This window comes from Melanotaenia boesemani, chromosome 13 (genome assembly GCF_017639745.1).
Source record: "Melanotaenia boesemani isolate fMelBoe1 chromosome 13, fMelBoe1.pri, whole genome shotgun sequence".
Taxonomy (NCBI): Eukaryota; Metazoa; Chordata; class Actinopteri; order Atheriniformes; family Melanotaeniidae; genus Melanotaenia; species Melanotaenia boesemani.
The window spans coordinates 18,282,074-18,289,797 of record NC_055694.1 but is presented as its reverse complement, the minus strand read 5'-3'; the positions used below and the strand labels follow the sequence as shown (position 1 = coordinate 18,289,797).

The window sequence follows — 7,724 nt, the reverse complement described above, 5'->3', positions numbered from 1 at the left end:
ACTTTTTGATGTTGTCTATGAATGGACACAATGTTGCTGCAAAGTGGCTCGGTCCATGTCTCCAGAGTCTTTTGGACTTATCAGCACCTATCACAAGGTGAGCCACATATCCTCTATTAATAATCACTGTTCACATCACGGCTTTGACAAAATGTCCCTCTATTTATGAGGTTGTGAGGATAACATTTTGTTTATCAGTCATTTTGTAGGTGAATTCTCTGGCGTGGTGGAGAGAGTATACCTGCCAACCTTTTCTCCTGACACTACTTGCAGACCCTCAGGAAGTACAGCAGACATATAGTAATGCCCATGCCAGCACAAGGGCGCAAATAGAAATTACCTTTATTCTTGTTTATTTTTTATTCTGATCCCCATTAGCTGCCACTAAGGTGTTATCTACTCTTACTGGGGGTCTACATTCTACAAAGGGTTGCAAAAGAACAGGACATATCACATACAGTAAGCATTATATCTGAACCAAGCAGTCAAACAAAAAAAAGTGACAAAAACAAGACACAAAAATCAGCTAAAATAGATGTAAGACATCTGTTTCAACAAGTCAAATTATGATTAAAACATTTAAAACATTTTTCTTGGGTTTTTGTGTTGTTTGGGGTTTCTGCCTCGTTGTTGATCTCTCTCATAAATTATTTGAGAGTATAGACAATTTGGTTTCTTGCTGAAACAGATATTTCTAAACCCAATAAACCCAGTAAACTGCATGCCAAGATGTCAAGATGTTCTTTGGCTGCACTTAAGACAGCCTGAGACAGGAGAACAATAATCAAGATCTAGTGCTCTACACATAATAAGGAACATCTTCTAATACCTGAGATATCAGCATCTTTGACTTCCTGAAGGCACGCTTGCAATGTCTTCACCACTTAAGGGTCAGCCTAGAGAGGACATGGGACATCATGGTGTCCTATGCTTCCCTCCACAGTGTAGCCTGCATGAGGAAGGAGAAGACCCCCAAAAAGTGCTACTACATGTGGACTGGGACAGTGTTGCCATCTTCCTAAATAATGACAGTAGTCTGCTTGTCAGAGACCAATATGCCTTAATTTATTGTAGTTTATATGCATGCTTTTATTTTATGTTAAACATGACCTGCAATGACAAAGCTCTTCTGCCACTGCCAGAAGATTTGGTGTCATTTTAAATTAATTTGGCCTGTTATGATGTTTGTGTTGTATACTGTGTGTATACAGGTCTGCAGGGAGGCTACTTCATCCATTCATTTCTCTCTTAATTTGTTGAGTATAGATCTGTCCTGCATTTATTTCAGTTTGCAGACATGAGGGGTGTATTATATGAAAACGTTTGTTGCTGTTTACCTATTCTTGTGTTTTATAATATGTTGTGATTCTGTGCTTTCTATTAACACGCTAATAAGACTTATGTTTCAACAATAATAATTTAAGGCATTAATGCTTGGATTTATCCTTTTTGTTGAAGAAGCATCATGTTACCCTTTGTGTATTTATATGTAATGTGTACTTTATATATAGTCTATGGGAAAGTGTAAACTATCTAATGATTGACAAAGCATTCATCTAAAATGATTTTAAGATCATAAGTGTTGAAATGTGATAACTGTGTAGCAGGCAGTGAGATAAATATTGTTTCCATTTGTGGGGACTGCTGACATGAAAGCATGAGATTAAATAAATCCTTAGCCTAAACTTAGCCTGGTCTGGAGCAGACTAGCTCCACAGAATAAATCTCCATGGTAACTTATGTCATAGCATATTAAACATTCCTCTATCCCGCTTTTGTTCAACCGGACCACGGTTGAGCCAGAATGACCAACATATTCCAGCTTAATTCTTTATCTTGGCTTTGTGCAATAGGCCACAGGTCTTTCACAAATAGAAAACAATTGCCACATCATGAAATGGAAAAATCCATTAACACAGGCCCAGGACTGTTAGACTAGTGATTCCCAACCCTGGTCCTCATCCTGCAGATCCTGCAGATCTTAGATGTCTGCCTGCTGCAACACAACTGATTCCAGTTAAATGGTTCTCTGACAAGCTGTGCACAAGTCTGCTAATGAGCCATTAATTTGAATTTGAACAATTTATAAATTGTTAAATAGCCTGTATGCTTTCTAAATCATCCCTGAAGATCCCAAACACAAGTCTTTGTCTGCTCTTTTCCGACCTTCACTAAAACTTTACACAACCACTTGGTTTCTAACCAAGGATGCTTGGTAACAGGATCAAACTCAAACTCTTCTCTGTTTGAATGCCATGTCATGGTGTTGAATTCATCTGTTTTTTCATCTGCTTTTTGTTTAATTAATGTTGAATCGCCATGCCTGACACGGTAAACAATTCTGTCGTATTAGCAGCTGTGGAGCGGCCCAAACAGATAGAAATCTTAAGTCCACCAACTAACTCATAAGAGCCTAATCCTATTGATAGAAACAGAATCCCACCCGTCTGAAAACAGCCCCCTGGCCCAGGTGCAGTAGCCACACACAGGCTGTGGCTTGTCTTCCTTCATCACAGAGGATGAATTGAGAGGGCCCTCTTGGGCACACAGCCCAGACGGTGGTTCGGCTAATTAGAGGGTCTGTTTTCTCATTAATATCTATAGAGAAGAAAATTAGGCAAATAAAGGTCTTAATTACAGTCTGTGAAAGTGAGATTCAAATCCTCAATAGAAGTGACCTTAAACAAGATTGTCTGGCCTAAGTTGGCTTTTACAGCTCAAGAATAGTCAAAATCTTATCTTTTTAAGCATCATTATATCTAAAGCTTGACCTGTTGCAAACAGAGCTACAGCACTGGGAGTCGTGAATTGTTAGTAAATTTCTTGATTCACATTGCTTATTTTCTTTTAAAAGCTCTGCCAGAAATTAACGACACACAGTTTGACATGCTCTTTCTTTGAATTATTAGTGAGTCCTTCATCATTAATTAACGCATTCATGAGCAATTAAGGCCCATTATGCTTATGTTAACTACAGTTTAACAGATCAAGATGAGATCGGTCTGATTGGTTATCTTGGCATCTTTTAGTGTCAGGGATATTTTTACAGAAAAGATGCTCCGGTAATTACATTGTCTTAACTTAGGTTGCTGTAAGTCTTGCTGTAAGCTGTAAACAAAGGCTTAACCTTCTTAAGCCTTCCCCCCTAAAAACAGATTTCACATGCATGTAGACTAGGAGGGACAAATGTATGGCCCGTGGGCCAAAATCGGCCCACAAGAGGGTCCAATCTGGCCCGCAGAATAATTTTAGTAAATGCAAGAATGATAATATTAATTTCCAAGGCAGGGGGCAAAACTTGTTACATCTTTTATATCTTTCTAACCTAATAAGTTTGATTTCAATTTGTATTATGAGGTGAGTCAGTTGGGATTGCTACACAGATGTGGAAATGTACAGGTAAGTATGTTTAAAATAACCTGTAGTTCATTAAAAGTTACTCTAATGATAATTTGAAATACTGTATTTCTCAGTACCAGAAGCCTGTGAAAAGTTTTGTGATTTTGTAGATCCATTGTGATTTGTACATTGCAATGCATATGCAAATGAGTAAATATGTCAAATAAACCAAATGTGTGAATAATTTAGTTTAAATAAATAAATAAAATAAAGGAATTTTGAAAGTATAATAAAACTCAAATAAAATCATTATTTTCTGAAGAATATGCAGGTTGATCATAAGACGTTCTTTAAAAGGATTGATCATTAAATGTAAACATATTGATAATGTACTTCTTTGCACTAAACCAAAGAGAAAATTTAGGAGTTTTTGTTATTCATGGTTCATTGTGCTGTTGTTTTACTGGTCCAGCCAACTTGAGCTCAAATTCCACTGTATGTGGCCCCTGAACCAAACAGAGTTTGACACTCCTGCTGTTGACAGTACGCTCTGCTGTCATTACAGCTGCCTAACACTCAGTCTGCTCCACTGCCTGCTGGGATGTTTTGAGTTGATTATATGTCTTAACAGCCACAACAAATGTAATTATACATATCCTTGTGCCTAATTAATTATTACTAAAACATTATGCCCCATATAATAGCTAAAATAAAAGAAAATGTGAAAACATTTATTAGAAAATAAAAACCAAACTAGGTTAGTTGGGAATAGTTTCAGCATATGACAACAATGCATCATTTTGGAATTGTGCAAATTATCGCTATAAGGTCACATTTTTTGCTGTTAATAGATTTGTTTTATTATTTTGAATGTAGAGTATTAATAACATCAACAAGGTAACAAGGTACAGCCTTCTGTAATAAGACTCAAAGATCTAAATTTATTTACCACATACAGCCGTCATTAGTTAACATGATTCAGTTCATTTATCATCATCTTGTTTCGCAAACATTGAGATTGAGATTCAGGTTAAACACAAATTGATTGCTAAAATTTTAATGTAGAGTTTCAGTTTGTATTTTTTTCTTTATTATGCATTTGGTTTAGTTTTAGGTGCATGTGTTATAATTGAGTTTTAATTGATTATCACCTCTCTCAGTATTTCTTTATGTCATTTGTTTTTATGTGTGTTCTTGTTTTTTTCCATGTTGACTCGACTTTGGGAGTTCTCAGATCACCACCAAGTGTTTGTGAAATGACAAGATTCCCTTATCATGTAATATTAGGTGATTTATTTATTTATTTTATTTTTTTTACATTAAGGCAAATGACCATCTTTTTGCATCTAAATTACAAAACAACATTTCCATTTAACTGGAGCTTAGTGAAAGTAAGATGTGGTCATTTTCTTGCCATTAGGAACAAAGCACAGATAACATGAAAAATATTTAGAAGTTTAACTAATAGAATTAAATGTTAGTTTATACTCCATAGAGCTCTAATAATAAAATAATAAGGAACATATATAGGTTCCTACACAGGCAGTCCCTTTAGAGTATTGTTTATTCAAAGATTCAAGATTCAAACAACTTTATTTATCCCCGTTTATGGCATAGCAGAGTTCTTCCAATTGCAAACTTAATGGTTTACTGTGCTCTGGCAGCAAAAATGTGTTTTTATTGATCCACAAAACATTAGTGCATGAGCTATAAAATGTTTCTCATCAGCTTTGTTTTGAGTGATTCAAGAAATGCTTCCTGTGGTTTGTAGCTGAATTAAAAGTTAATAAAAAAAAAAACTTTTTTTTAATTTTGTTTTCCAATGTGGAGAACAAAAGTATTGACAATTTATTTAAAAACTTGTTAAATTCTTAATACCTTGTGAACTGCTGGTCACACTTTGTTGCATATTGAACCCAGCCAGTCATTATGTTCAAAGTTCAGCAGGATTCATGGTCAAATTCTCATCTTCAGCTTGAAGTGAATGCGTCAGATGAATAAATTATACATTAAATCTACAGTATTATCCTTCTCCTAAATGCTGTGAACTTGTTTATTACTCCTCTGCATTTTTGTTGTTCCAGTTCAAAGTAGCTATCGGCTTCTTTTGCAGTGCCTGGAAAGACGTAGATTTACTCTTCCCCCATGATGTCACGTTATAATCAGCTGACTGAAACACACCTCATATGACACTAGATCTGCTGAGACAGCTGCTGTTGTAGCCACTGTCAGGTTTGTGGTTGCCAGCACTGCTGCATTTTTGACCCTCTATCAAAATATAAAATACACAAAAAATTATATAACACAAACATAAATATTGTGGATGTCAGCAATATACCTCCAAACCAAATAATACATTCAAAACTACAGTTTAGTTAACCAGTTGGCAAGTAGTGAGACTATTTAAAGTTCTGAAATGCTATACCTCTGTTGGAAATGGCTGCTTTAAGAACACTGCGTGTATTACGTGATCTGATGCACCGCTCTATATTTAACAAATCATGGGGCTTGCTGCACTGTATGCTCATACACAAGATCACCCACCAGAATGGATACAGCATGGTGCTGCTGAGACCTCCTCAACCTTTGTCTTCTGCAGACATCTGAAGCAGGACAGGTAATATGGCTGCATGGAAGTACAAGTAGAAGAAAACTGCAAGTGCAAAATGTACTACAGTTATTGTTGACATTTTTTATATTTTATTTATTTATTTTTTTGCTTAGTTTTGACATCTTGAGGCTTGTCATGTGTGATTATGTGAGATGTTGCTTGTTTGTGGAATATATGTTATTGTAAGATGTTAGAATTTCCTGAAGAGGTACTACATTTACTTTTATTTTAGCTCTTTTTTTTTTGCAGGAAGTAGTGTGCCCAATTCCAAATGGATGATTTTGAATACAGTGTGGATATCTCCGACCGTGACTGGAAATGCTTCTTTGCAGAGTGTGAGGAGTGTAATCTGCTTCCTCCTTCGTTAGCAGGTGTGGATGATTCTGGGATGAGTGACATTGATGACAAAGGGTCTGTTCTTGGCCAGAGGGCTCAGATTATTAACCCAACACAAAGCTTCTCCGAGAATCACCACCATATTGACAGCCCCCTGAATTGTGATGCATCCCTTGTGGAGCACTGCCTCGATAACCAAGGCACCGGCAGACTTGACAGCGTTCTCTCAGGCAGTGAGGAAGACTTACACCTTCAGTCTATCAATATATTTTTTGAAAGGCTGAAAACTCTCACAGAGCCTGAGCTGAGCCAAGACAGAGTTGAAAACAACAGCGAGGCGATAAAAGAGGAGGAGAAATGTGGTGATGGGCACCAAGCCAGTAGAAGCAGTTTACCAAAAAACTTCCCCAAGTCAAACACGCTGCCTGCCAGTAGTGAAAAAGCGGTTGTCAAAGAGGCCATGAAGCCTTTCGACACCATCAGAAGCATAAACACAGTGAAAAAATTGTCCTTTGAACCTGCAGCCTGCAGTGGCTCAGAGCTCAAGACTTGTAAGCCTACTGAAGTAGAGTTATTCATCAGAGAGGAAGCTTTTGCAGAATCAAAAGTAAATAAGGTAACACACGGGACTCAGCATCATGATTTAACAGACATGCTCAGCTCAGAAGCAACTCTGCAGTCCTTTAGCGTGGAAATGTGCAGGAATGTGGATGACGTTAAGCAGGATGGGTTGTTGACAGATCAGGTAATTCTCAGAAAAAAATGTGGGACAAAGGAGGACGTCAACCCTTCCCAGGAATCATCTCCATCCTCCTCTATCAGAAGGAAGAGGAAAAAGAAGAAGCGACTCAGTGTGGAGGCAGGTGATGGTGGGCTGGCATGGGAGAGGCAAGTTTTAGTCAAGCAGAGCGACTCAGAAGAGGAGCAGTATGCATCAAGAGAAAGAGCAGGCATAATTTTATCCCAGGATCCATTTAATTTAAATGAACCACAAAAAAATCTCACCTATCTACTTACTCCATATTCCACTACCCACAACCTGCTACTGAATTTACCTGCTAATGAAATTAAAAATAAAGTTTCCAACATTGTTCCTTCAAGGGATGGTCCACATTTACCAGAGACCAAACTCAGTCAAGGAGTGTGGTCTGCCAGTTCAACTAAGCAAAGGTCAGAATCCCCTTTGAGTCAAAGTGATGGCAGTGTAATGTCCACAATCATCTGTGCTAATGAGACTACATCTTTACAGCCGTGCAGCAAACTGAAGGCAGAAGAATCTGAATGGAGCAAAAATGAAAATCAGAAATGGGAAGTAAAAGCAGGGGACCCCCTGCAATTTGATTATGTAAATATTTCTGACATCAGCTTTGAAAATGAACAAATATTAAAATATTCTCCAACAGAGGTCAAATCAGTCAGTGTTTTACCATGTGCAGAG

The 7,724-nt window shown here is 37.3% G+C and overlaps 1 long non-coding RNA gene across 1 annotated transcript; it reads right to left on the bottom strand.

The window, feature by feature from the left end:
* Nucleotides 1-1,944: 1,944 nt before the first annotated feature.
* LOC121651889 lies at nt 1,945-7,724 on the bottom strand. The gene is made up of 3 exons (XR_006012521.1): nt 7,714-7,724; nt 3,882-3,887; nt 1,945-2,027 (listed from the first exon to the last, which is right to left on the bottom strand). It is a non-coding gene; the product is annotated as an uncharacterized LOC121651889 (long non-coding RNA).